General features: G+C 40.6%; 1 protein-coding gene and 1 pseudogene across 1 annotated transcript in view; one reads left to right on the top strand and one right to left on the bottom strand.

Moving 5' to 3' along the window:
• The window catches only part of LYPD6 (LY6/PLAUR domain containing 6), a 140,720-nt gene that overhangs the window by 100,058 nt on the left and 15,657 nt on the right, over window positions 1-25,005 (bottom strand). The window lies entirely within an intron of this gene.
• LOC115933906 (uncharacterized) lies at window positions 5,466-5,592 on the top strand (annotated as a pseudogene).

The raw sequence follows: 25,005 nt of genomic DNA, 5'->3' as shown, positions 1-25,005 counted from the left end.
GCCATCTTGCACAGGATCCCAGCCCTATACTGTTCATGCAACCAAGAATCACCTGAGACTGAGAGGTCAAGGCTGCAGTGAGCCATGGTCTCACCCCCTACTCTTCAGCCTGGGCAACAGAGTGGGATCCTCTCACTTATAAAAAGAGTCAGCCTCAGTGAGGAGAGGAAAGCCATGGCAAGAAGACAGGAGAAAGACAACCTCAAAGCTTTCTAATTCTTGTACAGTTGTCATTAGCTACGTTCATTATTTTTAAGAGACAGGGTCTTACTCTGTTGTCTAGGCAGGAGTACAGTGGAGCAATCATAGCTCACTTACGTAACTTCGAAGTCCTAGGCTCAAGCAATTATCCTGCTTCACCCTCCTGAGTAGCAGGGACTACAGGTGCACACCACCATGCCCAGCTAACATTTTTTTTATTTTTTGTAGGGACAGGGTCTCACTGTTGCCCAGGCTGGAGTGACACATTCATATTTTTATGTTTGCTTCTCATGGGATGTTCTTGAACTTACTTAGGAATTGTCCGAGTCTGTTTGTTCTGCTATAACAATATACCACAGACCGGGTAACTTATTTATAAGCAAGAGAAGTGTACTACTCACAGTTCTAGATAGTGGGAATTCCAAGATCAGGGCACCAGCAGATTCTGTGTCTGGTGAAGGCTGTTCTCCGCTTCCAAAATAGTGCCTTGTTGCTCACCCTCACAAGGTAAAAGAGATGGGAGGGAAACAGGGATGAACAGCACCCTCACGCCTCTTATATAAGGTCATTAATCCCACTCATGAGGGCTCCACCCTCATGACTAAATCGCCTCCTAAAGGCTCCACCTCTTAATACTATCACACTGGAAATTTAGTTCCAACATATGGATTCTGGAGGAACACAGACCACAGCGGGAACACAGGAGCATTTACTCCAGACAGGGACACTGGGCCCAACTTGGGGCTCCTATAAGGAGTCCTGGCCTGGCGTAAGCTCTCTGTGTCAATCCCCTGGCATATGGAATACCAGATTCTTCAGTTGTCAAAGACCTTTAAATTGCTCTTCTCAGCATTTATTCAGTACATTTAAGGAGCAAAAGAAGAACTTAGGGTTTTGTAAAGAGTAAATAATTCCTCTCACCAGAATCTGGACTTAATTTCTTAGCAGCTCACCCTCCAAATTATCTACATCTGCACCCTACTTTCCTGCCAGCCTTGGTGAGAGCCGTGGCCCGTTCCCGTCTGCTGCTAATCGCTCCATCTCTGTTCCCTCTTGATTTCTCGGGAATCTCATCCATCAGTTATGCCCTCCTTCAGCTGTATTGTCTACCCTCCCACTTTAATGCCTGTTCCTCCTCTTCCCCCACAGAGAAGCATACTTACGCCTTACCTGTCTAAATGAAAACCAACAATTTCCCACTTCTTTTCACAAACTTAGCTACTCAAAGTCATGGACTCACAGTCCTTTTCTTCCTGAATTCAATCCTTCTGTTGGGTCAGCGGCGTCTAGCACAGTGGACCACTTCCTCCCTCCTCTTTGAATCTCTCCCTTTGTCTGGCTTTTTTGACCCCTCTTCCTGCCACTGTCTTCCTATCATTTCAGCTGCCCATGGTAGATACGATTCTAACTACATCCTTCTTTCTCTAAGGGCTGACTACAGCCAGGGTGGGCCCTCATTAGCCACATTTGTATTGCATGACACCATGGGCACCTTTCCAAGATGAAACACTAGACTAAGTCTCCCAGAAAACTGGAGTTGAGGTCAAAAGGCAGTCAATTGGATGGGTGATCTCATTATCTGCAGAGGCTTCAACTCAGGAGCTGTGGGTATGTCGCCCGCACAGAGCAGTGGAGGAAGATGGTGTTTAGACAGAAAAAGGGAACAGCCTTGCTGCAATATGAGGACCTTAGTGTGACAGAGTGCCTGCTGTGCTCCTGGAGACTTTTTGGGTCCTAGTTCCAGAACCTTGAGTGTCTTTGATATCCTAAATTCTAAAAAGTGTGTTTGCTTGAGCTAGCTTGTGTTGGCTCCCGTGGCCTGTAACCCCGGGAACCTTGATTATCATACCACTCATTTCTCCTCCTCTCTTACAGTGTCCTCTCCCCTCTAACTGCAGATGTCACAGGCACTCACCCTTCACCCTATTTCTCCTCTGGGTCCGCATACTCTCCCTTGGTGGTCTCCTCCACATTCACCTGAGCTCCAGATCTGGACACCCTGAAACACTGCTCATCTCTGCTCAGATTCCTACAAATTCCTATAATTAATAATTCCAAAACTAAACTCAAACGTATCACTTTCCCAATATTTTGTAGACTGGCGAGTCACCCCACCATCTACCCAGTCACTAAAGTCAGAAATCTAAGTCAAGCTTCCCTTCTTCCTCTGTTTCCCCCTCCACAACCAGTGCCATCACCCTGTCTTGATGATTCTGCATCTTTAGGATCTCAAATTCACTGTCTCCTCTCCCTCTGACTTCACCGTATTTTAGACCCCCTCTCCCTTCGCCTACATACCATTTGGTCTTCTTGTCGCCTAACACCCCTCCAATCCTTCTCTACTTCTAAAGCACAATCTGATTGGATTATCCCCTGATTCCTTTAAGGTAAAGTCCAAAATCCCTGGAACAACATCCAAGAACTCTGATGATCATTTTATTCCTGCCTACCTTGCCAGCCTCATCTTTTTATTTTTTATTTGTAGAGACAGGGTCTCACTCTGTCACCCAGGCTGGAGTGCAGTGGTGCAATCATAGATCACTGAAGCCTCTGACTCCTGGGCTCAAGTGATCCTCATGCCTCAGCCTCCTGAATAGCTGGGATTTCAGGCAACACCACACCCAGTTCCAGCCTCAATTTTTACTACTTTCCAAGAAGGCTCCTAAACTCCATCCATACTGAACAACTTGCAGTTTTGTGAGGTCCCAAATGCTCTCCTGCTTCTAAACCTTTATATCTAATACTCCAATGCCTCCCAGCAAAGCCTGCCTTCATTTCTTCAAAGGTTAAGTCCAACTAATTCAACTCTGTGTCACCTCTTCCAGGAAGCCTTCCTTGAGTGATGTCTAATACTCACCCACCTGCAACTTAGGATTAGGTTTACAGCCTCTGTGCTCACTCAGTAGCTTTTGCATAACTTTTTCTCAGGCTTTTTGATGATATTTGGTAATTGTGCACTTCCATCTGTGTCTCTTCCATAAGACTGTAAGTTCCTTAAAGGAAGAGATGGTGTCTTTCCTCTACTTATATTCACGGTACCTGCGATTCAAAAAAGGCTTTTTGGATATCTTGTCCTGGAACACCCAGCCAGGAATTAATGAGATAAAAAGAAAACTGAAAATCTGCAGAACCAGAATATATTCCTTTCCCTCTAACACAGCTTTGAAAATGAGAAGGAAAAGATAAGGGTATGTTTTCTCCCATTGTTTTGCTGGAGCTCAGAGGCCTCTTCTTTCTCTTGCTTGAGACTGCTCAAGGAGGTTGTTCTTTATGTGCATTTACAGAGTGGTTGGTCTTTCATGCCCTGCACAGCGCTAGCCCAGGGCTCCACAATCCAGTTCAGCGCAAAGCGCTAGCTATGACCTCACAAAGGTTTTGTAAATATTTTAACTACGAAAAAAAGGTCTCTTCCCTCAAAGAATCTAAGATCCTGAAGGCTTGTTGGGATGGAGTCACATATCTCCTTGGCCTAGGATCCTAAGGTGCCCCTCGATCTGGTGTTAATGCGCTTGTGTAATCTCCTGCCCTTTAGTGTCGGCTGGTCTAGTGACTCTCTAACCAACAGAATATAGCAAAGATGGTGGATGTCTTTGCAGCAGACTATCTCTTGCTGGCTTTGAGGAGGCAAGTTCCAATGTTGAGAAGGCCCACATAACCAGGAACTGAGGGTGGCCTCCAAAGCAGTTAGGAACTGAGGCCCTCAGTCCAAAAACCCTCAACAAACTGGATTATGCGGCAACCATGGGAGCATGGAAGTGGATCTTTCCCGGTTGAGCTTTCAGATAAGATCCCTGTCCTGGCTAACAACCGACTGCAGCCTTGTAATAGACCCTGAAGCACAGGACCCACCTAAGCCAAACAAAATTTGAGATAATAAATATTTGTTGTTTTACTTGTGGCAATTTGTTATGCAACAACAAATAATTCATACAATCTCCTTTATCCTGATTGACAGTCTAGCACCTGAAAAAAAGAAAAAAAAAACTTTTGTTTTTCAGCAGGTTACACAGGAAGCCAGCATCATGTAAACGTTTAACTAAAAATGAAATAGCCTCTAAAAACAGGCTTGTAAATCATTTTCGTATTCTAAAAGCTAAGGCTAAAAGAATCACACATGACAGTGTGTAAAATGAAGTGGGGGGGAATGGAAACAAAGTTAAAACTTGTAAAGGGGCCCTGGAGAAAATCTGCAGGCTCCATTGGTTTATTTAACTTTCAAATCTTATTAAATTTGCTAGATGCGTGTTAGCATTCATGATTCATTTACTTTTATTCTGACTTCTATAAATAGGTACTCTATGAGCCCTGATAAATGACTTAAAATCTTGCTTGACTTCAATAAAAAAATTAGCAAGTTAATCTTAAAAATTCTACACATAGAAATGAATGAAAACCTTCCTCTGGGCCAACCTCCACCTCCTGGAAGTGCACCTCCCCCAGTCCCTGGACTCTTCTTGCCATCCTTGTTCTTTTTCTCTGGCTCTGTGTTTATAGTATCTGGCATTCTCCCAAATCACCTAGCTCTGGCTCTCTTGTAAAAACAAACAGAAGCTACCTGGGGCTCTTTATTCTCGCTCATTTACATTCTTTCCCTGCCAAGGGGTCAGGGATGTCAGAGTTGGTGGCAACCAGTCAAGCCCAGCATGGAATGGCCCTTATCTACCAATGCAGTGTTTTCCTGCCTGTGAACATGCCGGCATTTATTTATCTAAAATTATAAGTAAAAATGTAGGTAACTGCCACAAATCAGAGACTAATGAATCTAAAAGTTCAGCCCAGAGATGTGACCAAAAGTAGACAAAAGCCTTATACAAAGCTCATATTTAATAAAAAAGGCAGGCAGTGGGTGAAAGGTGGAGATATAATCTATATGACCCACAAAATATATGGAAAACAAAAGCAAATGTGAAATTCCATGTGATTTAATCATACAGAATGCAAGTTTGAATAATTAGCCACCCACACTGAAGCACAGCTTCCTTGTAAGTCATTAGTTGATGTGAACTGAGAGTAATGTCAGTGTCATGTGTTCCACTAGTTGCACACATACAGTTATATGATCCATCAGAATGTTCAACAGCTCTCCTTTCTGCCCTGATAGCCAGGGTTAGTCATCTAAATTGGTGTGTCCATTAACAGCATTTTTGAACTCCCAAGATTAAAATTGGTTGTTGAGGAACAAAAACATCAGACATCATAGTCTGTGGTCCTCCAAGGCTCAACCCTAACCTGTCAAAATTTTATTCCTTAATATTTAATTTCTCTTCACTTCTCAGCCTTTTGGCTAAGATCAAGTGTAGTAGCTGTTCTTATCAGTTTAATATTTAATTTTTCTCATTAGGAAGAATGTAAATTAAATTAAATTTTTTTCCTAGGGAAGGAGGAGTAATAATAAAAATAAAAGTTGAGAAACACAGCTGTAAATATGTAGAATTCTAAATGAGCATACAGAGAAGAAAATAAGCGTAAGAAATGCAGACACTGAAAAAAAAAAACCTTAATAACAATCCAATAACCAGATCCATTTGTGTATTAAAAAAGCAGCAGAACTAGCGAAAGCCAAAGACAGGTTCTGACACAGCACTGGAAACTGTGAACTTGAAATCAGAAGACCTACATTGAGTCAGTTCCTAACATGTGATTATAAGTTGCACAACCTTAGAGAAAAGCTACTTATTTGGGTTCCTTTTCCTTTCTCTGTAAAAATAGAATGAAAATGTCTAATTCCAAGGTCCCTGCAATAGTTAAATGAGATAGTATTCATGAGGTGCTTTGCCAACAAGATGATGTGGTTCAGTTGAAAGGTAACATCATCCAGCAGAATTATCTGAACATTGGAGAGCTTTGCATGGGCAAAAGATTATATTAATAAGCCTAGAAGTGACACTACTGTGAATTAGTGGTTCAAGAGTGTTAGACTGATGAAGCGGCTGTTCATTAGGAATAGTATGTCCTGTGTAGCAAAACACACCAATGACCTAAAGTGACTGATCTATTTTAAGGGGATAGTGAGAGAGATTCAAACCACTAAGAGATAGTGAGAGAATGCTTTTCTCCTATTAACTAAACCAGTGGTTTCAGCTTCAAATCACCTGGGGTGATTTTGAAAACTTCTGAAAAATGTCTGAACCTGGAAGATTGTGAGTACTCCAGAGATGCTACGGAGTAAGTGAACAATGACAAAGTTGCCGTGAGATATGCATTCTCATACACTACTGGTGGGAGTGTTAATTAGCACAGCCTTTAGGGAATACAATCTATTAATATGTATCTTGTTCTTGTTTGGTTTGATTTTAATGTTTTAAATTGGTACCCTTCCTGGAGTAATTCTATGTCTAAGAATTCATCCCAGGGAAACAATGAAAGAGGAACAAAAATGTATCCAAAAGGATGCCCCTCAAAGTATCATTTTATGTCTGTATGTTGCACCAATCAGGATAGCTTGACTTTGAACATGCAAAAAAAAAAAAAAAATTGTACTCTGTAAATCCATGTCATGGGCGGGAATATCTGACAAGTAAACAAAAGAAACAATAAATCAAAACAAGATGCTGTAAAAAGTCAGGTGTCATCTCAGCCAAAACTCATTAATTTTTTCAAAAAGTTGAGAATTTGCCAATGAATTCAGGTCTGGTCAGGTCAGGCCTTCCATCATCCTGGTGATTTCAACTAACCTCAAAATCAAACAGCAGACAATTAGCAATTAAAGCATCTTAAAGGAATAAGTAACATTGCAGGCTAAGGCAGGACAGGGAAAAAGAGAATCAAATGTATTTCACTGGCTTTCTTTTTAAATTCCCTATCTTCTTGAGTCAGGACTCCCCAGGATTTGCAACTCAACACTGGCCTAAGATTCTCCACCACAAATGACTTTGCATTCTCAAGAGATTAACCGTTCACTCAAAGCCCTTCTGAAAAGCTGCTGAAATCATTGCAAATCTTCTATAAGTCGTACCTTCCTATGGGCTACAAGATAAAAATATTAGCTCAGGAGTGAGATAAGAAAGGCTCATTTTTTTAAAAGTAGGAAAGAAAATAAAGTTCTATGAAGGAGACTAAATTCTGAGCTTTCAGATTTTTAGTGTCAACAACCCAAAATATAAGAATGAGAACTAGGAGGGCAAAAGAGCATTTTTATCAAATGCATTTACCAAATATTATTAGGCCCCTACTCACCAAATGAATCAGACCAGCCAGGTAATCCTGGTATGAGGAAATCTGCAAAAGATCTAGATCAACCAAATATATACTTATAAATAGCATATGTGTAGTGCCTGCTGTTTCTCAAAGCACTTTCCCATGTGATTTATCATTCAGTCTTCATATTAACCCCATAAGGTAAGCAGAAAATGAATGATTTAACAAAGACAGGCACACAGATCTAGGTTAGCTGACTTGCCCACATTTACAGAGTCAACTGATTACTGGAGGCATCAATATTCAAATCTAGCTCTTCCAATTTTCTTCACGACATATCACACTAGGACAGCACACATAAATTGCATATATGTGACATGAGAACATGACTAAGCAGGATACAGCGCTGTGGCCACAGACCTGGGAGCCAGACTGCTCACTTCCAAGTCCCAGTGCCATCACATATTGGGTAGTGTGATTGGGGGAAAATTATTAAAACACTTTATGCACCAGTTTTCTCACCTGCCAAATAGGGATAATAATGGTGCCATACAGTGATTATGAAGATCAAGTATAAATGTTGACCACAGTGACTGGCACACAGCAAAAGGTTCAATAAATGTTAGCTTTGATCATCACGGGCATCAAGAACAATTCTCTTGATTAGTCAAGGTCAGATGCAAATACACTAAGCCCAACTGCATGTTACATGTAAGTGCTGTTGATGGGGTTCAGAACATACTAACCCAAAATATGGCACCTTGGCACAGTGAAACTTTAAGGCTAAAGGAATGTGAGAAAAATTCCTTCAGTAGCAGGAAGGTCTCTCTGACCTGCCCCCATACTTCTCCCCTGAAGCTGGTCAAAAAACCTAAGAAGGACTTTCTAACTTTCCCTTGAAGCAGATCATTGACCCTCATCTAAGAGGTGCTTCCCTATACCAGGAGACAAGGAACATCTTTGTCGCTGAAGATGAAGCGCCACTGTTTTGAGTTGAATGTGTCCCCCAAATTGCATGTGTTGAAAACTTAATCTCCCATGCAACAGTGTTGAGAGGTGGGATCTTTAAGAGGTGACTCGGAATGGATTAATGTCATTATTTTGGGAGTGGGTTATTTATCATAAGACTACGTTCCTAAGAAAATAATGAGTTCTGGCCCCTTCACTTCTCACTCTCTCATATGCACTCTCCCATATGCACTCTCCTTCCCTTCTACCTTCCGCCATGGGATGATGTAGCAAAAAGGCCCCCAGCAGATGCCAGATCCTTGATATTTAACTTCTCAGACTCTGGAACCATGAAACAAGTAAACTTATATTGTTTATAAGTTGCCTAGTCTCAGCCATTCTGTTGTAGCAGCACAAAATGGATTAAGACAGTCATGGGCAGAATCTGAACAAACAGACCTTTCTAAGTTCCCCTCAGTTTATTCCTATTACATTATACCCTTTTTATCCCATCATATTTCTCCACAACTATCCACTTGTTATCAAACCTAGCCTAAAAATACTCAGGTTTACCCATTTCTGTGGGTCTCAATTTCCTTATGAAGGCTCCCATGTCACATAAAAATTTATTAAATACATTTGTATGCTTTTCTCTTGTGAATCTGTTTTTTGTCATAGAGGCCTCATCCATAAACCTACAATGGGTAGAGAAAAAAATATTTTTCCTCTCCTCCACTGTATTAGTTTCCTATTGCTGCTGTAACAAATTACCACAAAATTAGTAGCTCGAAACTTACACAAATGTGTTATCTCAAAGTTCTGAAGGTCAGAAGTCCAATATGGGTCTTACTGGGTAAAATCAAGCATCTGCACAGTTTCATTCCTTATGGAGGCTCTCAGGGAGAATGAGCTTCCTTGCCTTTTCTGACTTCCAGAGGCTACATGCAGTCCTTGGCTCATGGTGCCTTCCTTTATCTTCAAAGCACATCATTGCAACCTCTGCTTCTTCTGACTATCCCCTCTCTACCCCTGCTTCTCTCATCACATCACCTTCTCTGCCCCAACCCTCCTGCTTTTCTCCACCATGATAATAAGATAATAGCCCCATCTCAGGATCCTTAATTAACCACATCTAAGAAATCCCTTTTACCATGTAAGGTAACATACTGACAGGTTCCAGGGATTAGAAGATGCAAATCTACAGGGGACCATTATTCAATTTACCACAGGTACCAAGGATATAAAAATGAATTTGATACAACTGCTGAGCTCAAGGACTTCATAAACTATTGAATAAAACAGACATATTCAAAAAGAAAATTAATTCTCATGCACATCAGACTACAGCACTCAGTATGGTTAGAGAAGAAACAAAGTGCTCTGTGGGTAACAGAGGATCCATCTGTTTATCTCGACCAAGAAAGGAAAGGAGGACTCAAAGAAAGTGATGTGTGTTTAAGAGACCAGAATATGCCATCCCAAAGTATGCCTCTTTGGCATAAAGATTATTTCAAGCTGATTATTTTGAACACTGAAAATACAGGAGAAGCTCTAAAAGCAGAGTAGAAGTTACCCTTTTGTAGGAAAATTTACATCTATAAAGGAAATATCTATTTGTAACTGTGTCACCCTCTCTGCATCAGGAAAGATGACTCTAAATCACTAGAGACTCGTATTAATGGAGAAGGCACTGACTTAAATCCATATAAGGAATCTTACCCTTGTGTCTTATGCTTTTCCTGGTTACCTCCCATAACTGTATCCCCCAACAGCTTTCTTTGTTCTAGCTGAAGATGATATTTAAGCCTGAATTCAAATCTACCCTTTTGAGATTTACTCATTTATCTGGGTATCTCCCATGTATATTTGAAATATACATGTTAATACACTTGTTTTTCTCATCTTAATCTGTCTTTTGTTACAGGGGTCCACCCCAACTAAGAACTATAAAGAACAGAGGAAAACAACTTTTCTTTTCCTACGCATGCATAGAATTGAGCACTGATGTGTGCTCAAACTGAGGTGATGAAGGGTGTCCCAGGAAAGTACATTGAAAAATTAGGAACATTGAATGGGCTGGTGTGATCAGAGTCTGGCAGATAAAGGGAGTAGAAAAATGATCAGAAGAAAATGTTGAAAAGGGACATCAAAGCTATATTGTGAAAGGCTACAGCTAGAGAAAGGGACTTTTCAATAGAATGAAAGGCCACTGAAGGCTACTGAACCCATCATTCGGATTTATATTTCAAAAAGAAAACTCCAGAGGCAGTGGAGACAGTGGACTGCAGAAGGCAGAACCCAATCTAAAAGCTACTTCAGTAGTCCAGAGGGAAAAAAAAAAAAAACAAGTAAAGACTAAATTAAGGAAGTAATATAGGAAATAGAAGCAAAGATAGATGTGAGAGACATTTCCAAAGTGATACCAACAGGACTCGATGACTAGCTGAATACTGTATAAGATGGAGACAAAATTGATGCTGAAATGACTAGCTCAAGTGCATGGTAGATGTTGATGCCACTGAGGTGTCAGAGGCATCTGAACCACAGCAACTCCATCTTGAATAGGGGCTGGGTAAAATAAGGCTGACACCTACTGAGCTGCATTCCGAGGAGATTAAGGCATTCTTAGTCACAGGATGAGATAGGAGGCTGGTACAAAATACAGGTCACAAAGCCCCTGCTGATAAACAAGTTGTGGTAAAGAAGCTAGCCAAAACCCACCAAAGCCAAGATGGTGACAAAAGTGACCTCCAGTCGTCCTCACTGCTCATTATACACTAATTATAATGTATTAGCATGCTAAAAGACACTTCCAACAGCACCATGACAGTTTACAAATGCCATAGCAACGTCAGGAAGTTACTTTATATGGTCCAAAACCGGGAGGAACTCTCAGTTCCAGGAATTGCCTACCTCTTTCCCAGAAAACTCATGAATAATCCACCCCTTGTTTAGCATATAATCAAGAAGTAACTGTAAGTATACTCAGGTGAGCAGCCCATGCCGCTGCTCTGCCTATGGAACAGCCATTCTTTTGTTTATTTTCTTTCTTAATAAACTTACTTTCACTTTACAATATGAACTTGCCACAAATTCTTTCCTGCACGAGGTCCAGGAACCCTCTCTTGGGGTCTGGATTGGGATCCCTTTCTAGTAATAGAGGGATACAAAAAGCAGAGAAAGAGGAAGAAGTTCATGAAGGGCTATGTTTTAGATATGCTGATTAGAACCTTTCATGGAGCTAACTCTAAGAAAAAGAAAAAACAGGAAGAAATGGCATCTACATGTCTGAGAGACATGAAGGAGTTAAAGGACCTGGCTTCTGGTCCTTTTCTGTAATTTAATAGCCTTGTGATGTCAAGTCACTCAACCTCTCTCAGGGCCTTGGTTTCACCAACTGTGAAGCAGAAGGTTGGGATACGAGACAATCATTAAATTCCCTTCTAATGTTTATATGTGTCTAATATCTGAGACACTATTTTCTCCTCAGTTTCAAACATTTTTCTCAGCCACTCTTGACATTAGCCACTAACAGAAAATCCAGTGGCTCCTAATTTTCAACTAAAGAGCTAAAGTTTAAAAGGAGAAGCTAAAGACACTAGCAATCATTGTGTGCCTACTGTGTGCCAGGCACTTGGCCTGCCTTACTCTCCTCCAGCTGCTTCTCCCATTAGCCTGGACACCCCCATAGGAATCTCAGAAAAGCTCTGAGTCATGAAAATCAAAGACATGCATGGAAATCAAAGATGTGCAATCATGGAAATCAAAGACAGACATATATAATGTTAATATTTTTTTCCATTTGTTTTATGTTCCATTCCCAAACACTCCTTTAAAATATGTTTGTGCCAACAGCACAACAAATGAGTTTTTTTAAAATTTGATACTGAAAAATTACAGAGGATCACGGGAGCATAGAGATGGAGGATGTAAGTATATTTTTCAATTGTTTTATTTAAAAAATAATAAATTGAGATAGTACTTTAATGGGGTCACTGATATTAAGGACTCCACTTAAAACTCAGTGGTTTCCACTGCCCATAGCAATAATTCTCAACGGAGAGGACGCAAGGACTTATCACAATCACCTTGCGGGTTTTTAAAATTATTAACGTGCCCCTGTCCTCCACCCAACAAGATTCTGGTACTTCCCCAAGTTGACAATCACAGGAATATGCATCCTCCTCTTAAATTTAATACTGTAAACCAAAAACGTTGGAAAACTACTAATATCTAGAATAAAATTCAAATTCTACTCAAATATATATATATTTAGAAAATACATATATTTGCATATTCATCTCTGATTAGGGTCTATCCCACCTTTTTTGTGTCCCACTTCTAGATACTCACTCCCTTACACATTTGACTCTAAATTTAAACAAACAACTTCCCCAATTGCCCATGCCGCTTTATGCTCTAGGACTTGATTCACATTCTTTTGGCCTTCTTTCTGGCCCTCTCTGGGCACACCCAGTTAGCATAAGTGGCTTACTTCAAGCGTTATCTTCTAGTTAAAGCAATCCCTGAATGCAACCAGCCCGTCCCTATCTTTGTGTCCCCATTGTACTTTATGTCATGATTTCTCTAACTCTTTATTAAAGACTTGTTACTTGTCTGTATGTCCCTAGTATGTTTTAGGTTCCCGGAGGTAGAGTAATCGATGTTTGCTGACTGAGTGAATGAATATGATAATATAATAGGAAGAAACAGCAAGTATATTATTTGGTCTCTTTAAGGCAAGGATATCTTCAAAATCCATTTATAGGTCCAGAAAACATTATTTTGTTTATTCACTATTAACAATTAAAGGTAAGAACTTCTAAAGGTAGTACTATTTTTGAAATATAATGTATTTCAGCAAGGCGCAGTGGCTCATGCCTGTAATCCCAGCACTTTGGGAGGCCGAAGCGGGTGGATCACCTGAGGTCAGGAGTTCAAGACCAGCCTGGACAACATGGTAAAACCCTATCTCTACTAAAAATCCAAGAATTAGCCAGGCATGGTGGCACATGCTTGTAATCCCAGCTACTCAGGAGGCTGAGGCAGGAGAATCGCTTGAACCTGGAAGGTGGAGGTTGAAATGAGCCGAGATTGTGCCACTGCACTCCAGCCTGGGCAACAGAGTGAGGCTCCGTCTTAAAAAAAAAAAAAAAGAAAAGAAAAGAAAAGAAAGAAAGAAATGTATTTTATGATTTAGAGAGCACAGAATGAACCAGGCACACAAAATGGTCACTGAAAATTAATTGAATAAAATGTTTTTAAATTGTATTTATTCTACCATCATGTCAAAAACAAAGAGCAGAAATTGAACTATCACCACCTTAAAGTACATGCTGTAGTGAGATTATAATTTGTAATACTAAAACAGTGGGACATTTATTTTTGTTTCATCTGTGCTGAAACAGGTACAGTTTTAGCCTTTGGGGATATATTTATGGCCATATCAGTCAACAGGCCCAGAGAAACAGTTCTCAGGGAATATGATCGTTACTGATTGCAAAAATAAAGTAACCATGTTAACATGTGCCAGGTGAGATTGTTATTGATGTGCACAACTATTAAATGGAACCCTGGAAAAAAGTGTCAGGAGACTATGTGTCCAAATCCTCCCTCAATCCTAAAAGACAATGCCTTTTCCTGCAAAAAGTGCTTACTCAGTGTCAATCATAATGCAAACAAATCACACTGTGACACAGACACTTGAAGTTAAAGCTCATAAAGCTCTCTTCAGTAGAAGAAAAATCTAATTCAATGGTTAAATGCCAATCAGGGTAGATAACTAAGTAGGAGCCAAAAATACAAGGCTTAAAATTCTACTGCAACTCCTTTGGAAATGCATTATTACTGAATGGCTGTCAGAATTAGAACATTAAGTGAGTTAGCACCATTAACTTGGGGAAAAAAGACAGAATGGCTCCTATTTAAGCAAATACAAAGAATCCCAGTAAATTTTTGAAGAGTTGCATGTTAAAATGGTTTGGAAAACTTTCTCAGCCTAAAAGTACATACAAGTGAATTTGGATAATGAAAACAAATCAGTAAACAAAGAAAAATCAAAATTGCTTTATCTACAACTATTAACACATATGTTACACATACATAAAGAATCAAATATCTCCTACAGTAGACAAGAATATTTGGACTCCACTGATCCACTCATCCTGAAAAAACATTTAGCCTTTAAGAAAAGGGCATTATTTCCTTGGCCAAGCAGACTGTGAGCTTCACCATTTAACCTTTCCATCTGCCTTCTCCTGAGTTGCCACTTCCTCCTGCATGACAAAAAGTAAATGAGGGGTACTGGGCTCAGGGGAAAGGATCAGAAGAGATCTGCTCTAAATCACCAACCCAGAAATTCTCCTCCTGTCTACAATATGTCTTGCCCCAAGTTCTTTACCAAATCATGAAAAGAAATGGCACTCAGGCTAGAGGTAATGGGGAAAAAGAAGACATCCAGAAGAGGCCAGTAGTCATACTTGGGAAGACTGAGGTGATGTGTCCACATAGGGAAGGAAAACATCTCATGTGTTTGAAGCTTCTCCAGCCCACAGTGATTTTTCTTTTACTAATACATAGAAAAGGGGTCACCAATGACAACTTTGTACAATGTGGTCCTACCTCCTGCCATAACTTATTGGTCCATGTTGATATCTGTCCCAAGATAGGCCAATGAGCTTTCTTCCCTAGGACTGTTGAGTCTGGTACTGGAGAAAGCATGAGTCAGTCCTAAACGCTGGCATAAACTATGAGATGTGTACATTTCAGCAGCATCTGAGGACATCACTCCCACCTTGTTTGCATACTTGCTTTGCATTAAGAAAGAATGAAACCAGTAAGGTAATAGGAAAAAAAAAAAAAGGTGGGGAAAAAGTATTAAATGCTCTCAAGTCACTGCTATTACCCTGTTCTTCCAGCATTTTGACTATTTAACTCTTCTTTCAATTTATTTTACACTTAATAACATAACAGAGGGGTGGCACAGTTCATCACCATAAAAATTTATTGTTAGGCAAGCACACAGACCCAGAGTGCAAAGGCCAATCCTCACAGAGTCCACAGAGAGTAAGTCAAGTGAAAGAGAAAGACACATTCTGGCCCATACACGAGATTAATGTTCCTAAGTTAATTTGAGCCAGGTATTTGCTGCTTACAAACAAGATTCTACATACTTGATAAGAAAAATAAAAAGATTTTATTCCTGGGTACCTTTGAACGTAACAGGAGAGTTAAGGGGATGACTAGTTTGAGAAATAAAGACCTCCATGACATTTGGCCATCTGAGTATACACAAGTCCCTTGTCTTGCTGACCACTAGGTTCCTTGGGAACTGATTACTCATATATGTGGATATATGTGCATATATATGTATGTAGGTTTATGACTATCGGGTCTTAAAGCCAACATCTCCTCTCTGATTCAATGCAATCTCAAGATAACATAAGATTATTTTGGAAGGGTAACAAAAACGATTTTGAAGTCCTCAAAGAAGTTCTGAAAGTTTCTAATTTTCGAAAAGTGTATGCAAGACTCTGACAAAGTATTTAAAATGCTAATGTTTATGAGATAAGATTAATTGAAGACCATGTCTCATGCAGCTGATTAGAACTGACAACTGAGGCTGATTTAATTCCTATCATATCAATGTAAACTATGCATTTTAGCAAAAGGTGATGTTACCAAAAAGATGTATTCTTCTACTGACACTAGCAAGTTTTGATATTTAGAAATATAATGCTGAGACTGATGGTAGTTCTCTTGGGCACATCTTGATACACAACTCTATGAGCCTGCAATATTAAAAACACTCCAGACTAACATTTAATGTAACTTTGAAAAGATTAAGCCATTTACCAGGAACAGTTTTATCCCATAGGAAAAAATATAATTAATTAAACAACTTTTAATTAAATAAATTCTAGTTTTCTTTACTTGAGTGTCTAGTGGCTACTTCACAACACCACAAGTGCTCTATGCTCATAAGTCTATGGTTCCTCAAACTCTTAAATGCCCCAATTCTCAGGGCTCACGAGCTTTCAAGGCAAACAAATCTGCACATTGTGAGTGAGTACAGGAGGCACAATTTTTGGCTAGCCCTACCATTACGTAAGCCAATATAGCCAAGGTTAGCTGCTTCTTCAAATTTTGCAGGTCATTAATATTCTTGAACTTCTATTCAAGCTTGAAGCATGTCGGCTTTTTCACAATGTATAAGGTTAATTGCATTCCAAGCCCCCTTATGCTGTACAGTGAAAAGAAAAGGTGAGCAGGTGGTTGATGGACTCGTCTTATGGTTTTCCAACAACACAGGTGCATTCCTTAATACAAATTAAATAATGGGGCCATAGAAAGCTGCTGTAGCTTGGTCTAATCTCTTATTCCTTCATGTGTTGATGCTCTGTGCCTCTGTTTTGAATGGTTTGCCTTTTAAAATGCTATAGGAGGCCGGGTGTGGTGGTTCATGCCTGTAATGCCAGCACTTTGGGAGGCTGAGGTGGGCAGATCATGAGGTCAGGAGTTTGAGACCAGCCTGGCCAACATGGTAAAACCCCGTCTCTACTAAAAATACAAAAATTAGCCGGGTGTGGTGGCGTGCACCTGTAATCCCAGCTACTCAGGAGGCTGAGGCAGGAGAATTGCTTGAACCCAGGTGACGGAAGTTGCGGTGAGCTGAGATCATGCCACTGCACTCCAGCCTGGGTGACAGAGCAAGACTCCATCTTGGAGGAAAAAAAATGGCTATACGAAAGAAGCCACCAAAATGGCCTGAACTAACAGGTGCAGCCTCTACAGCCACCATCATCACTGCTCCCACCTCTCATGCCTTATCCACCAGTACAACCCAATGCGGGGGGAAGGACAGGTGAATCCGGGAGGAGACAAACACAGGATCTTCTGTTTGTATCTTTCTGACACCAGACCCTATCACTAGTTATATGTTCTCATGCCAGACTTCACACACTGCTAAATTCACACTCAGTTTTCTGAGTGAAGTTTCAGCCCCTGAATGGAAGGCAGAACCACCCTTTTGTGGCTCCTCATTAACAAGTGATCTTTGTTACAGGCCCACTGTTTCCACCATCATCTCTCTGGTGTCAGAAAGATTTGATTTAATTTACAAGCTGGACAGTCAGAGAAAACAGCCTTAAAAAGGTTTCAAGGTGGAATTTTTTTTTTTAATGAGCACATTTATGTTGTTATGAGCCAACTTCAAAATTCAAGTCACATATGAACAAATTTTATAGAGGGAGGAGTAACCTGATGTTCAAATTCATTTGCCTCCCATTTTCAAGTAATTCATCTTTAAAATTTCTGTGAAAATTCTAGAGTTGCCCAGAAAATGGCACCGACCATCTGTAAGTAAAAACAAAAGCTCTCCATAGTATATATCACAGGTTCAAAGCACTTTGGCATCGGCAGATTGAACACGTTATTAAAGGAATTTAACTGCAAGAAGAGCTACCATAATTACACAGCGGCTGGTCTAATGTTGACAACAACTTTTAAAGGCTTGCAGAAGCCTTAAAGGCTAATCAATTAAAAAGGCATGAATAGTAATGTGCATCATCCTATCCTTAACACTCCGAGTTGCATCTCCTACAAATACAGTGAGGTTTTCGTTTTGGAACCATCATTTCTTACATCCTACAATTAAGCAGAATATAGAAATAAATTCTAAGTTTTGTCTAGGTGAGACAATTATACTTAAAATAACTCTGTAAAACTCAATGATAAACATTGAACTTTACGAGCATTTTCACTCTGGCAAAGTTAGTAACAAAATGCCAACAGCTCATGCCAGAATTTGTGCTTACTTTACCAAGAGCAGGCCAAGAAGTGTTTGTAGATGACTACATTGGCCTGCAATATGCTGGAGTCACAATGCATGAATGAATGCATGGATGTTGGAATGAGTCTGTACACTGCATTCAAGGACCAGAGATGCAGTCCTCTTGAGATCTGCTCAAGTGTTCCATGTGGACAGGCCTCCTCTGCCAGGACCAGCAAGTGTTTTCTTTTAAGGCCCAACCGAAAGTTCACATCTTGCAAGAAACCTTCTTCAGACTTCCCACAAGGCTTTTGTCTTCTTTTCTGAATCCCTTACAACCAGAAAATTAAAAAGGATTTTACATATCTCTAAATCCAATCCTATGTAGGGCCCAGCAAACTTTTTCTATAAAGGGCCAGATAACAAATATTTTAGGCTTTGAGGGACAAGTGATCTCTGTCCCAATTACACACTTTTACCATTGTAGTGCAAAACCAACCATGCAGGATACGTACACAAATGGGCAATGGCTGAGTTCTAACAAAACTTCATTTACAAAAGGAGGTAGCCACCCAGATTTGACTGACCCCTGCTCTACCAGTATGAATCCCCTTTCCCAGCCAGTAGGCAACGTCTCTTTGTGAACACCTCCGAGGAAGGGGGATAACCTCCTCACAGCAGCCTGTTGTGTTTTCTGAAGCTCTCCCTTCTATTCACTGGAATGAACTTCCCTGTAACTTGCAGCCACTGTCACATCTCCATATCCTGCACATGCTGTCCTCTCCTAAATCATTCTCTCTCCCCAGAGTACTCTACATAAATAGGCCTTCAAAAATCATTTTTTTAATTAAAAAGAAATACCACCAGTTTTGCCTTCCGGAGCCCCAGAGAGTAAGTCTAACACCTCTTCCACCTGCCAGCCCTTTATGCATTTGAAGACAACTATCGGATATTGCAGTTACTGTCTGCACCACTCATTGGGGATCTACCTTATAGCATTTTTTATCGTTAGTTTTCTTCTTCCATGTACACATTTTTTTCCTCCTCATTTAGATGGCAAGTGAAGCATGGTCCCTGGCACATAAGCTCCATTTAGTTTTACGAGTGAGAGTGGCAGAATGTCCACAGAAATATCAACCAACAAATCTTTTTAAACACCTTTCTCAGCAAATTCAACTGGGACAGCTTCTGATACTGGGGCAGGGCGGGGGCAGCTCACCACAGCAGCAATAAGACTGTGGCCAACTTCTTCAGTGTAAAAACTGACCACCGAGAGACAAAAGACCTCCTTTATCCTGCACCACCTACCATGCTCCTGGAGTGTGATTTTAACCAGGACTTCCATAACAGCAACGCCCTTCTGGAGAATCCTGGGGTGGGGCCCAGCGCCTGTCTTTGTCACACACTCAGCCCTTCCCTGGCTTACAGTGACCCAATCTTCATCATTTTTATGTCCTGTGCTATCTATGCCCTTCTTTAATAACCCCCTTCCTGGAACAATACATACACATTTTGTATTTATGTGAAGGTGCATGGTAGACCTTCAATAATCCACTTTTAAATTTTTAAAATGATAATCTAGAGAATATTCCTTATGAACATGCAATCTTCCTCCAGGTATGAAATTTGGTTCTTCACAGAATTCTCACTTTCAAAACACCAGCAAGATGAGTACGTACTAATGCTGCATCTAACATCTACGGCCCAGGATAATTCTCAGTCAGTAATAAAATATTCAAATAGGCTTGTTTTCTTTCTTTCTTTCTTTTTTTTTTTTTAGATGGAGTCTCACTCTGTCACCCAGGCTGGAGTGCAGCGGCATGATCTCAGCTCAATGCAACCTCCACCTCCCAGGTTCAAGGGATTCTCATGCCTCAGCCTCCCGAGTAGCTGGGATTGCAGGTGTGCACCACCACACCCATTTAATTTTTGTATTTTTATTAGACGCAGGGTTTCACCACGTTGGCCAAGTTGGTCTCGAACTTCTGGCTTCAAGTGATCCACCTGTACGGTCTCCCAAAGTGCTGGGATTACAGGCGTGAGCCACCATACCCAGCCTAGGCTATTTTTTAAAATATCTCTGTGAGAAAAAGGTCTTTAAGACCATAAAAATGACCTCACCTCATCTAATGTCATTCTGCCTTTCCTTATTCCTTCTCCCCACTTCTGGGAAGGACAAGACGGAGGCATTTCAAAAAGTCCTGTGTACTGTCCAGTTCCTGGAAATAAGCAGGGGTGCCATGTCCCTGTGTGAAAGATCTGCCTGTGGACACTCACCAGGATGGCAGAAAGGCCCCGGCAAGCGTAGTGTGGGCATCTGTCCACTCTGTGCTCCAGAAAGCCCAAGATGAACTGTTAGCTTTGGCTGTGCAGTCACTATTTTATTTACAGAATAAAAACAAGTGCACAGCAGACACTAACTACATGTGGCTACTTGCATTTAATTAAAATGAAATCAACTTAAAATTCATTCCTCAACTGTACTAACCACACTTCAAGTACTCAGTAGCCGGTATGGGTAGCATCTGCCCATGTATTGGAAAGTACATACATAGAATATTCCTGTCACCAAGAATAGGATAGAAAATTCTACTGGACAGCACTAGAGAGTCCACAGGGTTTCTTTATAAACCCCTTTGCCACTAACTGCTTACTACTCTCCAGCCAACACCTGCAGGATTCAAGGGACACAGATAAACTGTCAAGTCCTGCAGGAGTTGTACTCTGAACCTCCTTGAAACCCACAGAACAAATGGGGATATGGAATGTCACACCTGGTTATGCCAAACAATTAACACCACATTATTTTAAAGGCATTCTTTAAGGAAAATGAACAATGAAATGTATAATTTGCTCTTACTTCAGAGAGTTCTGCCAAAGTCCTTAGCTTTTGCAACTCCATGAAAACCTTTGACAGAATAAAAACAATACTTGATTCTTACATAGATTCTAGGAAAAAGTAGGGAGAGGGGACAAGAGGCAAAATGTCTCTAACCATTTGTTCTGAAGCTGGCATCCTTTGTATTCTTTTATGAGGTTCATTTTTGCTTTGTTACTTTGTATCAAAAAGGAATGCAGGGTTGTTGATTTTTTTCCTTTTTAAAAATGTAACCCCAAAGTTGCTGGGAAAGCGTTAAAATACTCATGCACCTTAGATTTATCACCAGGCAAGTAAAGTTATTCAATAATCTGCCTCTAGGTAACATAGCATATATATTTTTTTTCAGGTTTAATGAAATTGCCATCTCTCTAAAATCTAAGAACAAGAGAAAGTTGCTAATAAATTTTAAATTTCTCATATAGTTACTTTGGAGCATGAAATTATAAGAGGAACTAAATTCAAATTCCAGGCTGCTTTTTGAAAGACAAGATGACCTCCTGATAGTCTATAAAGTCTGTGAAACATCTGCTTTGATAACATATGTACTTAAAATTCCCCACATGTCAGTTTCAAGTTACTACAAAATATAAGGCAGCACCAGCTGCAAGGGTAAGGAGGAAAAGCTGTTAGCAAAGTATTGGGAAATGTTAAAAAATTTAATGGGACCCAAGTCTCTTTATCATTTGCATATAATGATCCTTGGAAACAGACTGAACAAAATCTTCAAGTATTACCCCTTCCACACATGAGAAAATCCCATCATGACTTTGGTGTGTTTTCCCTTACTACCTCATATTGCACTGTGTTTAATTCTGGTAACTTTTAACCAAAATGCCCTCTCCTCATTTTCTCTACCCCTCCAAATCCTAACCATTTGCAAGGACCAGTCCAAGTCCCACACTTTTCATGAAAGTTGCTTCAGTTTTCTAGCCCACAAATTCCTACTTCTCTCTGTACCTACAGCAAATAATAATGGAGCACACAACTGCAACTTCATTGTCTTCACTCTGTCTCTGACAGACTGATCTCCTCACTCTCGAGGATTTGCTCCCCTTTTATGGCTTTTACTGAGATCATGAAGCTCCCAACATTATATCTTCAGCCCAGATGTCTCCCCTGAATTAATACTCATATTCCCAACCTCCTACTCCATTTCTCCATTTAGAAGCCTAATAGGTGTCTCAAATCTAAGGTGTGCACACCTGATATGATCCTCTTCCAAATCTGTTCCTCTTCAGTCTTTGCATCTCAGTAAACGACAGCCCCACCCTTTCAGTTATCAGGTCCCAAACCTTAGAAGCATGCTTGACACTGCTTTCTCACTTATACTCCACATCCTATCCTTCAGAGATCCTCTCCTCCACTCTTTCCAAATAGACGAAGAATGCCCTTTTTTAGCGTCTCCACTGCAACCACCCAGATCTAAGCCAACATCTGGACTGCTACAACAGCCTCTTATTTAGTCTCCCTCATTCCAACCTTGTCCTCCTATATTTATTCTCACAGTAACCAGTGATCTTTAAAATCATTTAATCAGGTCATTCCTCAGTGCAGAATTTTCTAATGGCTCCCCAACTCACAAAGAAGGAAGGAAGAGAGTGGGGGAAGAGTCAACATAGTGTGATAACCTCTAAGGCTTTGCATGTTGGACAGCCTGCCCTGTACATCTTTGACTTTTTACTACACTCCCCCTGGCTTGCTCTACCCGCCTTCTTGGAGGGCAAGCCAGGCATGAGGCCATCACAGCACTTTTGCATTTCTGCCTGGAGGGCTCTTCCCACAGAGGTCCTCAGGGCTCTCTCCCTTAGCTGGTACAGGTGCTCATGTGATACCTTCACAGTGGAGTCATCCATGACAACCACAGTTAAAGGTACCAGCTGCCTCCCACCCACCCCTGTACTTCCTCTCCCCTTCCTCGCTTTAGTTTCTCCATAGCACTTACCACCGCCTAACATACTGCACGTTTCTTATTTATTTCCTTATTTTCTGCCTCTATTCCTGTAGAATGTAAGCTCTACCAGGACAGGAATTTTTTGTGGTTTTTGTTCACTGCTTTATCCCTAGAGACTTTTATCCATTTCATTTATTATTGTATTTCCACCCAGAACTATGATTGGCACAAGTTGGCCCTCGGGTATTTAAAGAGAGAGACAGGGAGAGAAGCCAACTTCCATGAGAACAGTTGCTGTGTCTTCCATTTTTTTTTTTTTTTTTTTTTTTTTTTGTATTTTTAGTAGAGTCAGGGTTTCGCAATGTTGGCCAGACTGGTCCTGAACTCCTGACCTCAGGTGATCCACCTGCCTCGGCCTCCCAAAATGCTGGGATTACAGGCTTGAGCCACCACGCCCAGCTCTACTCTATTTTTTTATATCCCTGGGTAGGGCCCAGAAAAAAAGTACTTGTTGCCTGACAGTTGCTATGTTTGCATTGGCAAATATAAAATATTAGGTCATTTAAATAGTTGGACATGTTAAATATAGACAGTGTTGATGCAATTAAAAGATGTAACTATTTTTTAAAGATTTCAAAGCTATTTAAACTTAAGCTCATAATCTCTGTTCAAGTATGAACAATTCTCAAAATCACCAATAAGAGACAGTTTCTTAAGCGCTGCCAAAAAAATGACACAAATACCCACTCAAAAAATATGAAAAAGGAATCTGTCATTTTGGGGATAAAATTACAGCAAATAAAATTTCAATCCAGACCCCAAAATAAGTAACTTGAATTCTTTTTCCTTTAGGTTGATTCTTAAAATGAACAAGCGCTTTAACAAATCAATTCCATTTTGTCAAGTGATGATGTTGGTCATGGCTTTGGTCAAATTGTTAGGGAACTGGGGAAAATAGGGGGAATGCCACAGAGAGATGAGGAGCCTGTTCCCTGTCCATCCTAAAAAAGAATGATACGTACTATAAAATGAATGTTTGTGTCCCCCAAAATTCATACACTGAAACCCTAAACCCCAATGTGATGCGACAGTATTTGGAGATGGGACCTTTGGGAGGTCATGATGGTGGGGCTCTCTTGAATAGCATTAGTGCTCTTAATGAGACATAGAAGAACTTGCTTCTCTCTCTTCTCTCTTCTTCCTCCACCTCCTCCTCCTCTTTCTCTTCTTCTCTCTCTCGCCCTCTCTTCTTTCTCTCACCTTCCCCTCCAACCCCACCCCATATAAGAATACAAGTAAGAAGGCAGCCATCTGCAAGTCACCAGACGCCAGACCGGCCAGCACCTTGACCTCTGACTGCCAAGCTTCCAGAATTGTGAGAAAAACAACTAGTTTTTAGGCAGGGCGCGGTGGCTCATGCCTGTAATTCCAGAACTTTGGGAGGCCGAGGCGGGCGGATCATAAGGTAAAGAGATCAAGACCATCCTGGCCAACATGGTGAAACCCCGTCTCTACTAAAAATACAAAAATTAGCTGGGCGTGGTGGCACTTGCCTGTAGTCTCAGCTACTTGGGAGGCTGAGGCAGGAGAACCGCTAGAACCCGGGAGGCGGAGGTTGCAGTGAGCCGAGATCACGCCACTGCACTCCAGCCTGGGTGACAGAGTGAGACTCCGTCTCAAAAAACAAAAAACAAAACTAGTTTTTAATAACAGAGACTTACTAGTCAGTAAGTCTGAGAAGTGCCTGGAAAGCCTCAATCTTTCTACACATCTAGAGTGTTACCTATAAAACATCAACAATTATCTACAGAACAAATGCAAACTAAGTTCTTTTTCACACAAGATGACTTGAAGGTTATGTAGAAGACTTTATGGAAATCCTTCATCCATAAAATGTTTGAGCATTCCCGAGGGGAAATGCTGTAACATGCCAAAACAAACCCTACCAAGTGGTTTTATGGCACTTATGTTCAGTCCCATAAAGAGCAACTCAGTCCTACGTGAGAGGACTCAGGTCTCTCCCAAGTTCATTGAGCTGCTGCAGTACAGAACCAATTGCACAGACACATGTGTTCAGCTTTGTGAAATCTGTATAAAAATTTTTATGTACAATAATTTTAACTTTATGCATTTTTTAAATAGAAAAACAAACATTAAATACTAATTAACATCAAGTTT

Source organism: Gorilla gorilla, chromosome 11 (genome assembly GCF_029281585.2).
Source record: "Gorilla gorilla gorilla isolate KB3781 chromosome 11, NHGRI_mGorGor1-v2.1_pri, whole genome shotgun sequence".
In the NCBI taxonomy this organism is placed as follows: Eukaryota; Metazoa; Chordata; class Mammalia; order Primates; family Hominidae; genus Gorilla; species Gorilla gorilla.
The sequence above is the reverse complement of the archived record's forward strand: the minus strand, read 5'-3'. Positions and strand labels throughout refer to the sequence as shown.